Source organism: Monodelphis domestica, chromosome 2 (assembly GCF_027887165.1).
Source record: "Monodelphis domestica isolate mMonDom1 chromosome 2, mMonDom1.pri, whole genome shotgun sequence".
Taxonomy (NCBI): domain Eukaryota; kingdom Metazoa; phylum Chordata; class Mammalia; order Didelphimorphia; family Didelphidae; genus Monodelphis; species Monodelphis domestica.
In genome coordinates this window covers 282,344,888-282,362,969 of record NC_077228.1, presented here as the reverse complement: position 1 = coordinate 282,362,969, position 18,082 = coordinate 282,344,888, and the positions used below count along the sequence as shown (strand labels likewise).

Sequence of the window (18,082 nt, the reverse complement as noted above, 5' to 3'; positions counted from 1 at the left end):
TGATGGAACAAAGCTAGGATTGAAACTAAGCCTTCTGATTCCAAATCCAATGTTCTTTCCACTGCAAGTTTTAGATTTTGCAAGACTACCTAATGGAACAGACTATTGTATACTCAGATTCTGGAATATTCTTAAAGGAGATAGACCAGGGCCCAGTGCAACAGACATTTTAGCATGCCTCTTTGGGCAATTCTAGTGCTCTAGGATTGAGTCTGGATATCAGGGCTCAGGAGGAAAAACTACTGGCATTTCCTGACACAGGCTTCTAAATGATGCTAAAAAACCAAGATGGACTTCTTTAGTACAAGTCAGAGCCCTAGGACAATTGACCAAAACTGTAAGGAAGGACTAGTCAGTATCCATGATGAAACTTTATTTATGAATGTAAGGCAAGACAGGTCTGTGAAAAAGGGGAAGTCAGAGCAGAAATATGGATTTGTAGAAGAAACTGTACTTCTGAGGTTAGGGTAGAAACAAGATCATGAAAAAAACCACCTTTAAGAATCACTGTAACTTTAGAACAGCAAATTAGGAGGCAAAGTCCAAAGGATATAGGAGGATAACTCCATCCCAAATCCTGTCTCTTAAGAAGAACATCAATCAACAATTTAAGAAGAAAAGCTATTGCCTCCATCACCTTCACAATGAACAGGTCATTGAAAATGCAGTGAAGTTTGTTCTACTACCCCACAAAAGTGGTGATGGAGGAGTTGTTGCCACTCATGGGGTAGACATAGGTCAATCTCAAATAAGATAGCCATTAGTGTTTGGATAGCATAGAAACACTTTCCAGCATCTGTTTTCTTTAGCTCCATTGCCAAAATTCTGCCAAGTGGCATAATAGTTACCACTGTGTTCCATATTACTTTAAAAAGTCATTTATAAACTTTTATATTAACATTGATAAAGCTCAGGCTCTGGGCATATGATATTGAGAGAGCAAGTAAAAAGAAGGGAGCAATGGAGTGAAAAGGGGAGGCAGGAGAGACAAAAAGACAGTTTACCTGTGCCCTTCCTTCTGAGCTAGGTAGTCTATTTAAGCTAATAGCTGCCTTTTCCCATAGCCCTTTGCAGCTTCATATAGAACTACTAGCCCTTCCTTCTGCTGTACACATTTCTGCAGTGCCATATGAAAGGCTTCTAGCTCTTTTTCCACCTGAAAGAAACAGGGCCCTTCGCATTTTTGCCTTGCATAATGCTTTGCGTTCAAAAAATGCTCACTTAATATTTATTAATATAAATTGAAGAGTCAAGTCTTAGGATTCTTAGGATGGCTTTCCTTAAACAAGCCTACACAGGGCTTTAAAATGCAAACTATTTTTAGGAGGCAAACTATATTAGAAGGCAAAGTCCAAAGAATATTGGAAGATAACTTCATCTTGTCTATTAGTAAGAATCAACACCGACAAATCAATTTAGCAAGAAAAGCCACTGCCTCCATCACTTTCACAAAGAATAGGTCATTAAAAATGCAGTACAGTTGTTCTTACTACCCCACAAAGATGGTGATGGAAGAATTTTTAAATTATTTTTTGGTCTATTTTTATTTTTCTGTTCCAAACTTAACTTGTATTAGGATGTATGCTGGTTTAAGGTGGTTGCTCTATAACAGGAACACTTAACATTTTTGCATGATAGACCTCTCTGTGGTAACCTGGGGAAAACCTATGGATCCCTTCTTACACTGTTTTTAAATACCCAAAATAAAATATGTAGGCTTACAAAGGAAACCTTTTATGTTGAGGCAGAATTCTTAATTTTTTTAAATTCATGGATCCCAGGTTCAGAACCCCTACTCTAGAACATTAAGTCCATCACAACAAACAAATTAATATCGTTTGGTTAAAAGGAGGGGACAAAAGTATCTGGGAACAACTCTCACTTGGTATTGGTGGAAGGTAAAACAAAGAGCTTGGTTTATACCACAAAATCACTGGGAAATTTATGAAGTATATTTACCTAATACCCTGCTTAGGGGTGGGAAGTGAGGAGAGAGGGTAGGGACCTTGGGAAATGGTAGAGGTTCCAGGAAGAAGCATATATAGGTTGAGTTTAATTTCGTTAACACAAATATAGGATTAGGCTTATATTCCTATTCTTTTTTTTTTTAAACCCTTACCTTCCGTCTTGGAGTCAATACCATGTATTGGCTCCAAGGTAGAAGAGTGGTAAGGGCTAGGCAATGGGGATCAAGTGACTTGCCCAGGGTCACACAACTGGGAAGTGTCTGAGGCCAGATTTGAACCTAGGACCTCCCATCTCTAGGCCTGGCTCTCAATCCACTGAGTTACCCAGCTGCCCCCTATATTCCTATTCTTGAAAATTTCCAAAACAATCTTTCCAACTCTTCCACTATCATAGCCACATGAGGAACAAAGCTGGATATATACAGAAGAAACAGTTAATTCAATAATCATTTACTAAATGTCACTATAACAGTTAATTTAATAATCATTTATTAAATGTCACTATAACAAGGGATTATTTCACTTCCACTCCAAGAAGAGGGAACCCATCACCTCCTGAGGCAATCTATTGCACTCTGGACAGATCTAAGTACCTTTGTAATTTCTATACATTGTATTCCTATAGTTCTGCTTTCTGCCAAACAGAACATGATAGTTTTTTTAATACTTTTAGACAGCTTGAATCACGAATCTCTCTTCCACAAGTTTCCTCTTGCTCTGGGTAAAAATGCCCAGTTTCTTCAACAAATCCTCATGACAACATCTCAAGGGCCTTCACCATCCTGGTTTTCTTCCTCTAAATACCCTCCAACATATCAATGTAATTCTTAAACTGTGTTGCTCAGGGCTGAATATAATCTACCAAGTGATGTCTAACCAGTAGGACCACTTCCCTATTTCCTGGAAGGAATGTTTCTATTAATGCAGCCCAAAATTTTATTAGTTATTTTGGCTTCTATATCACATACCTACCCATGATAGAGCCTGTAGTCCACTAAAACTACCCCAATTTTTTTTCAGAACAATTGATAACCATTCCTCTATTATTGTGTACTTGTGAAATTCATATTTTATTGCACATTAAAAGATACTGCATTTATCCCTACTGATTTTCATCTTATTTGATTCAGCCTAGTGCTTTAGCCCATTAAGATTCCTCTGGATTCTGATTGCAGGGGTTGGATCTTCTGCAAAGGGGCATAAATACCATAAATACTGCCTGCCGACACAGCTGTCACAATTAGAGAAAGTTTCAGGTAAGAAGTGTTGCAAATCAGACTGTTTATTATTGTAGGCCTAAGGAGCTTGGTAATGTAAGATTTAAATTAATATTAATAACTCCAAGTTTTATATTTATAAAGTTTATTAATTGAAGTAGAAAGAAAATAAACTAAAAGAAATAGAAGTTCAAACCTAATTATCTAACAAAAAGTAAACCAATATGAGTAAGTTCTCCTTGCCTCTCCAAAAAGCCTGCTTCAGCAGCTGCAATTACAGGAAGAGAAAACAAGAGGCGGGACTACACAAAACTTATATCCTTCCTACATCAGCATGTAACATGAGAAGGAAAGTAAAATGCTGGGAATTGGAGTCCTGGAAAGCAGATTCTAATTACACAATCCCTGCTGTGATTCCAATGGAATATAAGCATGTAGAAATCTCCCAGATTTACATGCCTACTTTCCCCATGGAATCAGTACTCATAACCAACATAAATCTCTAAAGACCTTTAACTAGAGGTACATACTATATTGCACTTTCTAAGGGGAAATTACAATAATTTGGGGATAAGAGGGAAATAAAAAGAAAACAGAAACAATGATTGCTAGGTGCACTGACAAAAAAATCAATTAGGGGGAAGTCCCCTTTGGCATAAGAGTATACATTAAAAATATTATGTGTTCAACACCCCACAGTTCAATTTCACTACATCCCAAAAGTTCATTCTGAATATTTTGGTGCAGTGTGTGGTTTCTGCAGGCTTCTTTATGGCACCTTTTCCAAACAATTCACTTTCTTGATTTGAGGAGGTAGCAAGTTTCTTATTCTAAAATTACTCTCAAATGAGAAATTTTTTTATAAATCTAGAATTTTATGGCAATTATACAACCCCCCCCCAGGAGGATGTTGCCCAACACATGGATCACCCTGAGATACATGGCTGAGTTATGAGTATGTGAATCAATTGTGAAAAGGAAGTAAAAAAGCATAAAAAAAAACAAATAGAAGAAAATAAAAATCAAAATTAAATAGTATATAAAAATTTCGAGTAAACAAGAATAAGCCTATAACAGGTCCTATAATCAAGGCCCAATAGGGTGAGATTTGTCCCACAAGCCTGTAGGACCATTGCAGCAATATGCACTTACCCAATCAGCAACCGGGACTACAGAAAATTGCTATACTATAAAAGAAAAGGGACTAGATTTTTGAGGCAAATGGGAAATAGCATTCTCTGGTCTGACTTTACCTTCACTTACAGGAATAGGAGAGCCAAAATTGTAGCCAAATTGAGGTACTTTGTTTTAACCTGGCACAAAGAAATCCTGCGTGTGATGTTGTCAAATAGCTGCTTCCTCAAATATCAAAACAAATCCTATCTTGGCACAGATTCTCATCAATCCCATTGGGATTGGTTGGTCTCCTTGACCTTGTGCTTCTTGGCACCATATAATGGATCTTATGTAATCCTTTCTCCTGAAATCAGACACAATCATTAATCAAAGTCCCATAATATTTAACAATCAATGGTAGGTTTCCATAGTATAAAGCTTTTGGGTATGGATTAATATTAGGGCTAATGGATATTGTAAATTTATATTAGTGCAAAATCAAAAAACTATTAATACTTTTAACATGTGCTTCAAGTACAAAAAATAAGAGAAAAAACTCAAATACTCGTGCATATACAAGGAAAAACAATAAAAAATGTTTTCAAAATAAAAAATATACAGTTCACAATCAGTGACACACTGTGTTTGCCAAGGAGAGACTCAATACAAAGGTTTCTCACCCCAAAATGAGATCCATTTCCTTTTTTTTTTAAACCCTTACCTTCCATCTTAGAATCAATACTGTGTATTGGTTCTAAGGTAGAAGAGTGGTGAGGGCTAGGCAATGGGGGTTAAGTGACTTGCTCAGGGTCACATAGCTAGGAAGTGTCTGAGGCCAAATGAGACCTCCCATCTCTGGGCCTAGCTCTCAATTCACTGAACCACCCAGCTGCCCCCTCCATTCCTTTTAAACTTGGCCATGGTCCACAGTGTGAATGAAAATGGTTTATACCAAGTAGCAGCTTTATAAAACAGTAGTACAGCTAAAGTACATTCAAGAAGTACCAAAATCCTCAAAATCTTAAGAGTCCATTTAATGACAACAGCAAACCAAACTGCCATCACTGGGATTCACATGCATCTCTATAGCCACTGAAATAAATGTTGATAAAATAGATGGAAGGGTTTTTAGACTTGTTGCTGGTATACCACTCAGAGAATAGGCTCTACAGGCCTGTGTAGGCCTAAGAGTCAACTTGTAGGCCAAAATGCTATCTGACTCTTTGACAACTTGGAAAAAACAGTAACTTGGGTTTATTTATATCCAAGTAAAAGAGGAAGGAGGAGGACTAGGGAAAAGGAGTTACTAAGGTTAAAAATCTAGATTCTTCACCCAAATGCCTTTAAGGGCTCCTCACAGAGCCATCTTCATAGATCTTTTGTTTATACTTTCTCTATACTGGCTCTCTATAAAAACCCCACTACCTATCTAATCTGAGCTAACTGGTCCTCAGATACTGATAGACAAGTTTAAAAGTTTGTCAAGATAAGAGAACTTGAACTCTTGTAGAGTTCACCTTGTAGGCCAAAGGCCAAAGGCCAAGATAATTGGGCTGTTCTCACTGACAGGTTTCACTTGGTACTGGCAGTTCTCTCTCACATAGCATTTAGGAAACTCTCAGGGACACAGGAGCTTACAGGAACACAGGGAGATGGAAATTGGAGATAGAGATGGAAAGGATATCAGGAATCTCTGGATAGCTGGACACAGGAACCTCTGGCTCTCAGGGAATAGGTAAGTCACCTCCCTCAAGCTTAGACAGAACCACCCAACAGGAAGTTACCTCTCTGCTTCCCTGGAAGGACAGGAACAATGGATCTCCAACTGCCTCAGATGTCCAGTTTTAAGACTTCCCCAGATTCTAGAATAGCTCTTTCAGTTCTGTGCGTGTGACCAGACCTTCTTTTGCAAACCCTTGCTTAGCCTCTTTTGCAAAAGCCCTGCTTTCTTTCATTCTCTCTTATGCCATTGAAGCTCATGGATACTTGTCACAAGTTCTCCAGATCTAGCCAATCTATCAACCTTGGCTGAGACATTTTAACAAAGTCTGTTACTTCCATCATTCCAAAATATGGCAGGAGAGCCTAGAAAAACCTCTGTACTGCTGATGAAAACTTTGGTCTATGGGTCTAAAACATCACCAAGAATCTAAATCATTCTGGTGGAAGGGTGGAGTAATCTGAAGAGTTACAAACATAAAAACCATCCAGAAGCCACTAGGCTCCATTAGAAATTCTCTTGGGAGTCATTTAGAGGTACCACACCCACTATGAAAACATTTCCACCTCCCAGATGAGACTGTAACAGCTGCAAAAGGCATGTCTTTATATGTCTCATCTATTACATTTTTATGAATGTGGAGGTGGGGAATACAACAGTGCTATTGCACTTCACTTCAACTACTAAATGGACCCTTAACTTCTTATTACAAACAACTCAAAAGTGGGCAAATGATCAGTCAGAGGTAGTGGTGCTACTAGATATCTAAAAATCATTTATGAAGACCTCTTAAAATCAGTTTAAATTTGTAGGTCATTAAATTCTCCAAAGGTTGTATACAGGTTGTAACCAATTTGATGGAGTTCATTCATCATCATCTATGTGACAATTAACAAAGGCAAAAAGGCACAATAGGATGAATAGGCAATATGTGACCTTGATGGATCTGGTGACAAACTCAGTATCCATAAGAACTTATGGCCAAGCCATGGAAAGGGTTTGCCCAACTTGACCATGGACTTTTACAATGGTATTATCTCCAGTCCAGGTATAGGACAGTACAAATAAAGATAGCAGAATGGTACAAATAAAAACAATGTAACAGAACATATAATTAATAGTCAAAATGCAGTGACTTAAAGTGACATAGTGTAACAGAATAGTATAGATTAGATCAATATGTGAACTTAAAAAACAAAATTAAATCTTAAAACAAACAATCATCAAGTACAATATATGTGATAGGATACAGGCACTGAATTCAAGAGTCCTTTTCTCCAATTCCAATATCTGTGTTACAGAGACTTCTTCACTATTTGAAGGGAACAAACTGAAACAGTTAGCAATGGAGTCAAAAATTTATTTACAGACTCTTTAAGGTTCCATCCCCTTCCCAGAATCATCATCCATCTAGATTCCTTTGGTCACACTCCTGGAGTTCCCATACTCTCACTAGGCATAATGTGGACAAACCCTATATTGGATGTGTTGCAGAGACAGAGCAGGCCAAAATGGCAAAGGGGTGTAGGGAGATGAATCTCTCCCCTGAATCTCAGGATTACTCAAGCTATTGCAAGGACAAGTGCACCTAGGAATGGTAGGAAGAAAAGACATCCTAAAACTTTGGTAATGTACTGCTCTTCCATAGAGTGGGCCATGCTTGCAATTCTACTTATTAAATTGGTTGCAAATTTACTTCCTGTCTGTAGGTGGCCCTAGCCTATTATGCACTGGCTAGGAGTAAAGTTAAAATGTTTGGAAGCATAACCTTCCTTCCCCTCCCCCCAGAGGTAAAAACACCAAGAAGTTGCTTGCTTCCACTGCCACATGGGCAAGGTGTTAAGAGGATGGAAGTGTCTCCTCATATAAAAGCCTTTAGGGGGTTAATTGTTGCCTAAAAGAAACACCTGGGCTTCCAAGGTAGCAGCAAACACTCAGGAGTTATCAATGCAAGGGAAAGAGGGATTTATATCTCACCCTCCACACAAAAAACAGCTCACACAGACCTCCAACCAGTGAGCTCAAGAGAAGTGGTGGTAGGCATGGCAAGGACCCTTAAGCAGTATCTGGTCAAATGTGGGAGGCAGCCACTGACGCGCAGCAGCAGCAGCAGAGTGGCAGAGGCTTTTAAAACTAATCTGTCTTTAAAAACTGCTCCAAAACTTAGAGTGGAGGTAAGGTTCTAAACTCCAGACTTCTGGTCACCATAATGTAAGATTTCGATTAATATTAATAACTCCAAGTATTATATTTATAAAGTTTATTAATAATTACTTGAAGTAGAAAGAAAATAAACTAAAAGAAATATTAGTTCAAACCTAATTATCTAACAAAAAGTAAATTCACATGAGTAATTTCTCCTGCCTCTCCAAAAAGTCCACTTCAGCAGCCATGATTACAGGAAGAGAGAGTGGGAGGTGGGACTACACAAAACTTATATCCTCCCTATAGCAGCATGTCATGTGAGAAGGAAAGTGGGATGCTGAGAATTGGGAGTCCTGGGAAGCAGATTCTAATTACACAGTAAAGCGCTTGGAAGGACTTCTACACGTTATAACTCAGAGCCTTTGTCAACTAGCCAGACTGTAAAACTTTTAATAGTGTCACAATCAGGAGTTGAAGTCATAGTTGGTGAAATGTTATAGATTTACATGTTATATTCAATAGATGTCCCCCAGTGCATCTTTGATTTATGAGCTAATAGTCACTATGGCAACAATGTATTTTGGCAAAGGCTTTCTGGAGGATGACTCACTTTGGCAAACATTTCCCTTGCACTCTCTTCTATGAGGTGGCATACACACAGAGAGACTCCAGTCAGCATAAGGTTTTTTCCCCCTCTGGGCAAAGAGCCATATTAGAGGGAATTTCCCATGGGTCAAACCTCTCCTGTGTGAGGCAGCTTGTTATCTGGGAAAGGAGTAACAGTAGACACCTTCAGTAAACCTTTCTCATCTGCCTATGTCATTGAGATAGGATAGAGTCAGTATAAGCCAGTTCTAGTTCTCTCTAAGAAACTTCCAGAAAGTTCTATATATAAATATTATTCTCTCCAAACAAATTAGTTTCAGGACAAGTGGAACTATTATATCAGAGGTGAAACTTAAAAGCAGTTCTTTGAGGAAGGATCGTTTGATCTTGATCATTTGGCATATTTATGCAAACCTTTCCAATTCCTTGGATCTAAATCAGGTCAAAGTCAATGAGATGACTTTTTAAAATGGTATTTCAGAAGCTTCTAAATACAAAACTAAGTCCATGGCCTAGAGCCACAAATACTCACAAGGAAAACATATCACAACTGAAAGATGTAAAAGGGAAATTGATTATTCCCACAGGTTGTTCACAGGCCTTCATTTCTAATCCTCCAGAGAAATATAAATCCAAAGATAAGTTGGAAGAAATGCTAGGCTGAGTAACTCAATCCACATGTACCTACCTCTGGCTGACTCCATGAAAATCATGCAGTCATTTCACATTGCTGCTAGTTTAACTCTCCTACTCTGAGATACCTCCCCAGGTCATTAAGAATACCCTGCTGAGTATAAGGAATACTGGTTCTTTGTAGCTTCTACTTCCTCAATTCCCTTCTCTCTAACCTCTACATTTTCCTCTTTTGGGTCCCCCCACCTCTGTCTAGGGCTTGAAATAACATGTTTCCCCTTTTTCCCTCTTCTGTCTTAGTATCAATTCTGAGACAGAAGAGTGACATGGGCCAGGCAACTAGGGTTAAGTGACTTGCCCAGGATCACACAGCTAGGAAGGGCCCGAAGCCAAACTTGAACTAAGTTCTTTCAACTTATGTTTTATTAGTCTTTCAACTAATGTCCTTTCAACATCAGGCCTGGCACGCAATCCACTGTGCTATCTAGCTGCCCTCCCTGAAGCAATTTCTATACTTCTCAAATTTTCCTTTCTACTTCTATAACTCCACACCCAGCCCAGAATTTTAACCCTTCTGAGGGCAATTTCAATACTACTCATACCTTCTAGCACTCAACCTTTATAATTTGATCCTGAGGTTTTCAAAACAGAAATTCAAAAATATTCCAGGAAGAATTACAGACTTATAAATTAATAACCCATTAATGAGGTTCATTATGACTAGAGAAACCTTGCAGTTTTCTGCAGTCCCCAGGGATTCAACTTTTATTCAAAAGTTCTTTGATGAGTAGGAGAAATTTATGAAGGCTTCTTAAGGTTATGGTGAATTTCTAACCATTTCCCCCAGCTCTCAAAAAAAAAGAATTATTCTTTTACTCTATATCAGTGGTTCTCAACCTGTGGGTCATGACCCTGGCGGGGGGTCAAATGACCAAAACACAGGGGTCGCCTAAAGCCATCGGAAAATACATATTTCCGATGGCTTTAGCCGCTGAGAAATTGCGCTACTTTACAGCAAGATTTCGAAAAGAACGGGGACCCTGCTGCCCACACATTGCACTAATATTAGTAACCTATCAGCAGCCCTCCCTCTATGAGGGGTGATGGATTTACCCTGTTGCCTGGAGACTGGACTCAAACAGAGACCCAGAGAGAGCACCCAGGCGCTGGCTCTGGAGGGGTTAAGAACGAGTCCTGGAGTGATGCAGAGCGAGAGGAGCAGAACCAGGAGAACATTGTACACAGAGACTAATACACTGTGGTATAATCGAACGTAATGGACTTCTCCATTAGTGGCGGTGTAATGTCCCTGAACAATTTGCAGGGATCCAGGAGAAAAAAACACCATTCATAAGCAAAGAACAAACTATGGGAGTGGAAACACCGAGAAAAAGCAACTGCCTGAATACAGAGGTTGAGGGGACATGACAGAGGATAGACTCTAAATGAACACTCTAATGCAAATACTATCAACAAAGCAATGGGTTCAAATCAAGAAAACATCTAATGCCCAGTGGACTTACGCGTCGGCTATGGGGGGTGGGGAGGAAAAGAAAATGATCTATGTCTTTAACGAATAATGCTTGGAAATGATCAAATAAAATATATTAAAAAAAAAAAAAGAACAAGTCCTGGAGCGGATAACTCCTGGAGTGGATAATGGAGCTGAGTAACCCCAGCAAAGTGAAGCCTCAGCTCGAGCTGGAGGGAGACGACAGGAAGAAGGCGGCAGCATCTGCGGATCCTATCCCCAGGCAGAACTTACCTCCCATCCCAGTGCTCAGGCTGCCTCCTGCTGGATTAATATTTCTCAACATATAATTAAATATTGTTTTTGTGATTAATCACTATGTTTAAATTATGTTTGATTTGTAGCAATGAGAATACATAATGCATATCAGGCATTTACGTTCCAAATCATAACTGTAGCAAAATTACAATTTTGAAGTAGCCACCAAAATAATTGTTTGGTTTGGGATCACTGCAACATGAGGAACTGTATTGCGGAGTCACGGCATTAGAAAGGTTGAGAACCACTGCTCTACATGGTAACTCTATTCTTGACCCTTGAAGCACATAAATATCCTAACCCTACTCAATGACTTAGTTGTTGGAAGACATAAAACCTCTAAAAGTAAGCTATAGGCAGCTTTGGATATTTTAGCTGAGGAAAAACTGCTCTCCACTGACATGGTTCAAGCCATCTTTAAAATTTACCCCAAAGACAGATACAAGGATTTGGAGATGTAATTGGCTGCTGTAGATGGTGAGTTTTAGATAAACAAACTTAGATAAATCTCTACAGGACAACAATCATGACACCACTTGTAAACCTTCAAAGAAAGTGAGAACTGAAACCAGCTCTACCATTACCTGTGTATCCACTTATTTTGTCATGAGGAAACTATTGCCCTGGGGGTCCTGATTCTGGCAAAACCCATCATCCCACTGCTTATTATTACAGCTCCATCTAGGACTCTGTGTCATCTGCTTTACCTCCACATCTCGTATCTGTTCTAGCTATTGCCCTGTTGTCAGGATGGTTGATTGGTAACCACCCCTCATATATTCATGTTCCTTCTTCTAAAAAGGCATGGTCAGCATATTTCCGAGTCCAGAGTAAATATAAAAGCTTTTTGCTATAAACAGCTAATATCACCCTGACATATTGCCCTCAACTTAATCTTGATTCTCTGTCTACTATACCTTCTGATAGTGAGCCATATAACTATTTTCAGTACTGCCCAACTATTTACTCTCAGACTTGACTTGAAGGATTATCTTCTGTAGGATTCTGACCTCCTCCTCTTTGTGGCAGGCATCTCCTGCCTTCAAGGGATACTCAAGGACAATTGGATATAGGCTACCCTGTCAACATCCAGCACTTTATTAGAATGTATGATTACTCTGTCAAAGTATAAAACTTGCTATACTCCCTCTTGCCTAATTATAGTTCTTTTTTTAATTTTTTTTTAATTTTTTTTATATTTTATTTGATCATTTCCAAGCATTATTCATTAAAGACATAGATCATTTTCTTTTCCTCCCCCCCACCACCCATAGCCAACGCATAAATCCACTGGGCATTGCATGTTTTCTTGATTTGAAACCATTGCTATGTTGATAATATTTGCATTAGAGTGTTCATTTAGAGTCTCTCCTTTGTCATGTCCCCTCAACCACTGTCTAATTATAGTTCTTAAAAAAAAGGAAAAAAGTGAAATGTACCAGTTGGGTTGGGGGGCTGGGGCAGGGGGGAGTGTGTGCCAGATTTATGTTCACTTTTACACAGTATTTGATGCACAAATGTGAGGACATCTAGATTACTGAATGTTTCATATGAATATGAATAGTTTATTGAAGCAAATGGAAAAACTGAAGGAAGGGCATATGTACTTCTTTTTCCAGTCTAAACATTTTTCATAAAGCAGAACTACTGATGTCTACTAATGGAATCTTCATTACAGAAATGTTGACTTTACAATGTGTCCATCAATCCAAATTGAATGCTTTCAGTTAACTGTATATTATAGTGTACACAAAGCATTTAGTGCTTTTCTAGCATTATGAGTATATATGGACAGGCATCCAACTACCTATGTCTGTAGAATAAAGCCAAAATATTCCACCACAGCAAACATCTCCCCCCCATTATAGAAATAATAAACCTAACTGCTAATATTTTTGGTTTAAAATAAATGTGGATTGATACAATGTATAATATGTATTTGAGTTTTTTAAATATATATATATAATTTTTAAAACTTAAAAAAAGGAAAAAAGATTGTGATCATTAACATTTATTCTAAATATTCTTTTAGCTAAATAAGGAAACAAAGAGTGTTCTCAACTTTATCTAGTGCCCATGTCCATAATCACTGTTATGCGGTAAGATATGTCTTATAGGAGAGGTGCCTCTCCTATTGCTGTTGTAAAATGTAAAGCTGATGCCATCGCCTTAAGCTGTTGTCACTAGAGGAAACATTTTAGTGTTCCCTTTTGGAGCATGTGGCCCTTTCTGGCACTTAATCTCCTAACTCTGTTCTCTTGTCTATCAACAGATCACTAGCCAGGGATCAAAAAATCCCAAAAGGATGACTGGTGGCACATGTGCCAACAGACAGTTCTATGCATAAAGACTCTGGAATTTTTCACCCAGGAGCTTTGTGGCACAGAGAAAGCTTCTCTGCTCTTCAGATCTGTTCTGTAGATCACTTAAACCAAGAGTATGGGAGGTGAGGAATGATTACAGCAGTACCAAAAAATAGGGTCACTCCACATTTTCCTTCCTTCGTAATAACAGGCCTTCTGCATGATTTAGGTGACTCAAAATAGGCAATGGGGGAAAAAACCACATCTGCTCCCCATACCACATTATTAGGATTCTTTTCCAACTTTCATTCAGTTATCCATGTGTGGTTCCTATGAAAATGTTCTAATTACTGACACATACTAATGTTGCCAAGAAATTCCTTAAGGGTCACTTTCAGATCTGAATCGCCATTTACTCTGATAATAGTGGCACACATTTCACAGGTCAGCTCATTAAAAATATCTATAAGATATTTAATATACAATAACTACTCTGTGAGTCTACCTACAGTCCAGTGGAGCTGTAAGACACAAAAATGTGCTTAGCCAAAATTTGCACAGAAACTGCCCTCAAGTGGCCTGATCATCCCATAACTCATGTAGATTAGAAACACTGTAACTCTAACCTAAGATCTGAGATTCTCATGATATGACCTATGCAAATGTCAGGTAGCCCTCAGAATGTCTCATATCACTCATATTTCCAGCTGATAAAGAAAAATTGTGCTGAATTATTTTAAGGTACAAATAAAATATATTAGATCTATTCATCAACAGGTATTGATGATCTTACTCTGTATAGAAGCACCATATCACAACCTTCATCTGAGAGATCAGGTATATCTATGCAAAGATCCATTAGCAGAAAAATGTCATCCAACCTTGACGAAAAGATCTATTCTACATCATGTGGCATTGGACACCAATGCCACAGTTCATTGCTGACACCATCAGATGCAGTTCCATGAATCATAATGCAAAAAAAGTTTTCCAACTTGGGATACTGGCATCTCAGCCTCCTTCTCTATAAAACAGCACCACCTCCTTCCCCATGTCCAAAGAAAGGAAACCCCCAAATGGTACTTATAGTCTGTCTTCCCCTTATAACTGTGAAGATTGGATTTAGCCATCTCCTGATTGTAACAATGAAGATACTTAGCTCTTTCTTTATAGTGAAGCTTAAATTGTAAGCTACAATCTATTTTTAGATTTTAACTACAAAAAGGTGTTAAGTAAATACAAAAGGTGAATTAACCATAAAAAGGTGTTAAGTAACTGCAAAGTTGAAATTAACAAAAGAGGATTTAAGTAACCCAAAAAGATAAAATCTAAGCAAAGAAGGTGAGAACTAAAGAATGGGCAGTCGTGGAGAAAAGGGTCTGCTGTGATTGGTAGATGTGAAAATTTAGAGGAGGTGACACGAGAGAAAAAGATCTTGGAAAGACTGGGAAGAGGACAGTCAGTCATCTGGGCTTGGAGTGAAGGATCAGTCACTTGGAGCTGAAGGGAAGACGGACACTTGGAGATTGACTCAGAGGAGCAACTGGAAGGCAGACCCTTGAGTGCGACCAGAAGGAAGACACCCAGACTTCTTAAAGACTGTCACCTATACTGAGTGAAAAGTTGACTTAGTGACCTTGCCTTTCTGGAGGCATGAAGCCTCCAGGTATCAGAGGAAACCAGAGTGCTCTCTCGCTCTCTCTCTCTCTCTCTCTCTCTCTCTCTCTCTCTCTCTCTCTCTCTCTCTCTCTCTCTCTTTCTCTCTCTCTCTCTCTTCTCTTCTCTTTCTCTCACTCATTCCTTAATATCTTCCTACTATTATAAATATTGTAAATAAATTACCATAAATTCCATTTATTTTAGTAATTCATATTTGGGATTTTAGAAATTAAATCTCTGGTGACCACATATATTATCTATTCAGAGTCCAACCACAATTAATTTTAACATAACCATGCCTCAGTCCTAAAAACTGACTGGAGGAAACATGTTTAGGGAGAGCTAAAGACTTTTATCTTTACTGAGTAGGTTAACATTATTCACTATAGTTTTAGCAGTAGTCTCTAGACCCTAGATTTGAAGTATGATCTCACCTGACTCTTACCTCTTCATAGCTATACCACTAGGTAAGATTTCACTTTGGTTAATGTTTCTTCTCTTTTTATGTTATTTTGCATGTTTTATCACCTGCCTTGTGATCATGTTTGTAGGATGAACTGAAGACCTTTTCTCGACTAAGATATATGCTTCAGAAATCAATCGCATGTCCTGCTGGGCTTACATACTGTGAAGAAGGGTTCCTGCTAATCAGCATACCAGCAGTGACACAGCTCCTGCTTATTCCCCCCACTCCCACTAATACCCCTTAATCTCCTACTGTGGTGTTTTGAGAATGCTGGCAATATGTTTAATATTTCTCACTTTATTTTGAGCTTACTCAATATACCATGCTACTTATGCTGGAATCTAGACCATTTCTTGTATATGGGAGGGGATCTTATCCCCTTCCCCTTCTGAGTAGTTGAACCTGTCTGTCAACATTCCTCAAATACCACAGTTTGTCCTGAACATCCTGAATGTCAATAAAAGAAAGGGGGTAGAGCATACCTGAGTTTTTTGGCATGGCTGGCTGGCTGGAAGGGAGAGGTGAGGAAGAAAGAAAGATTCATGGAGAATAGGCAACACGTGGTCTGAGAACTTAGAGTAAGGCAGAGACTTTAACTCCATGCTTATCTACTGTTTCTATTAATAAACTTTATGAAAAATAATAACTGGTAGATATATTGATTTTAATTATAACATATATTTACTCCAGAAACTTTTATCTAATAATCCTCTGCAAGGAGATATCTCTAGCACAGGAGGGAATGCCTCAATGTAAAACACTGGTGGCATATCTGCAATGTAACTTCATTCTTCCTCTCATTCCTGGGCCACCTCTGACTTTGGTGAATATTGTCATACTGTGCATTCCCTATACTATTGTACCATCTTCCAAGATGCCAATACAGAAAAAAAGTCAATTGTTCCAAAAGGAGCCAGATTCTATGCAGTATTTGCTTGCCACTGCCCTTAAAAGATCAAAGATTTAGAGCTTAAACGGATTGTAGAGGTCATTAAGTTCACCCCCTCTATTTTTTCCCTTCAAACAAGGAGACTGAGGCTAGAGAAGCTAAAATGACTTTCCTGGGATCATAAAGCACTGAAGTGTTTAAGGTGGGATTTGAACCCAGGTCTTACTGACTCCAACATTCTATCTACTATGCCACATTGCCTCTCTCACCTTTATTCTATAGACTTTTCCCACTTTTTTACAGGCTACAGCTCTGATTTTCCCCCTCTACTAACTAAAACAGATCTTCTGTCCCCTAGGAACCGATTTATACATCTAGCAACAGAAGTTCCTAGCTGAGGTTGAAGATATATAAGTATTTAAGTGTCTGCCCCAGAACTGGTATGAAACTTAGTCAGCGGGGTAATTTGGCATCCAAGGAAGGCCTTTCACTCTTCAATTATCATCATAGCATGAAGAAATGCCATTAAGAACTTACAGGGTGTAATAAATAAAGGTATATTAAATGTAATATTAATTAAAAAAGAATTGTGGTTGCCATTTATAAAACTAACTCTCAAGCCAGGAGTCTGAGGAGTCTGTTAGTAGCTCTTAACAATTAAGTTTTTTTATTTTTTTTAAACCCTTACCTTCCATCTTGGAGTCAATACTGTGTATTGGCTCCAAGGCAGAAGAGTGGTAAGGGCTAGGCAATGGGGGTCAAGTGACTTGCCCAGGGTCACACAGCTGGGAAGTGGCTGAGGCCAGATTTGAACCTAGGACCTCCCATCTCTAGGCCTAGCTCTCAATCCACTGAGCTACCCAGCTGCCCCCAACAATTAAGTTTTTAATAAAAATGGAGATATAGAAAAAAAGGGAAATGTAGGAAAGGAACAGAAAATATCATCTATCTAAAATAATACCCTGAATTGAGTCAGGAAGCCCAAATCTGAAGCTGCCAAACCCCACACAAGCCCTCGAGTGCACAGCAGTCACCAGAGTTCCTGCTCAAGACCATCTTCCACTGCCACACCAACTATGAGAGAGAAAGAAAGAGACAGAGAGAGACCGAGAAAGAGAAAGAGAGAGAGAGAGAGAGAGAGAGAGCTTCCCTCACACACCACACCTTTTTACTCTTGTCCCCCTCCTCCATCACACAAAGTACACACAAAAAGTGGGATGCGGGTAAGACAAATTTAGGGAGTGGTTTCTATCTACACAATCCCCCATGATTCTATTGTGAGATGAGCATGTTGAAATCTCCCAGATTTACATGCCTAGTCTCCCCAATGAATCATTATAAATAACCAGCTAAATCTCTTGCCAGAGATTTATATTATATTATATATATTATATTATATTATACTATATAAGGGGAAATGACAATAATTAGATATATGAGAGAAATAAAAGGGAAAGAGAACAAAACCAATGATTGGTAGGTGCATTGACAAAAAGCCAATCAAAATAAATGTGTTCAACCTTCTTCAGTTCAATTCACTACATCTCAAAGTTCACTCTGGATCTTTTGATG

The 18,082-nt window shown here is 38.6% G+C and overlaps 1 long non-coding RNA gene across 3 annotated transcripts in view; it reads right to left on the bottom strand.

Annotated features, from left to right (window-relative positions):
• LOC130457368 (uncharacterized) overlaps positions 1–18,082 on the bottom strand; it is a 36,628-nt gene that overhangs the window by 13,731 nt on the left and 4,815 nt on the right. The window contains exon 1 of one of the 3 annotated variants that reach the window (XR_008916535.1): positions 4,438–17,891. The exons of the other annotated variants lie outside the window; for them this stretch is intronic. This is a non-coding gene — a long non-coding RNA (uncharacterized LOC130457368). Of the gene's footprint in view, positions 1–4,437; positions 17,892–18,082 lie in introns of those variants that run through there. 3 annotated transcript variants of the gene reach the window in all.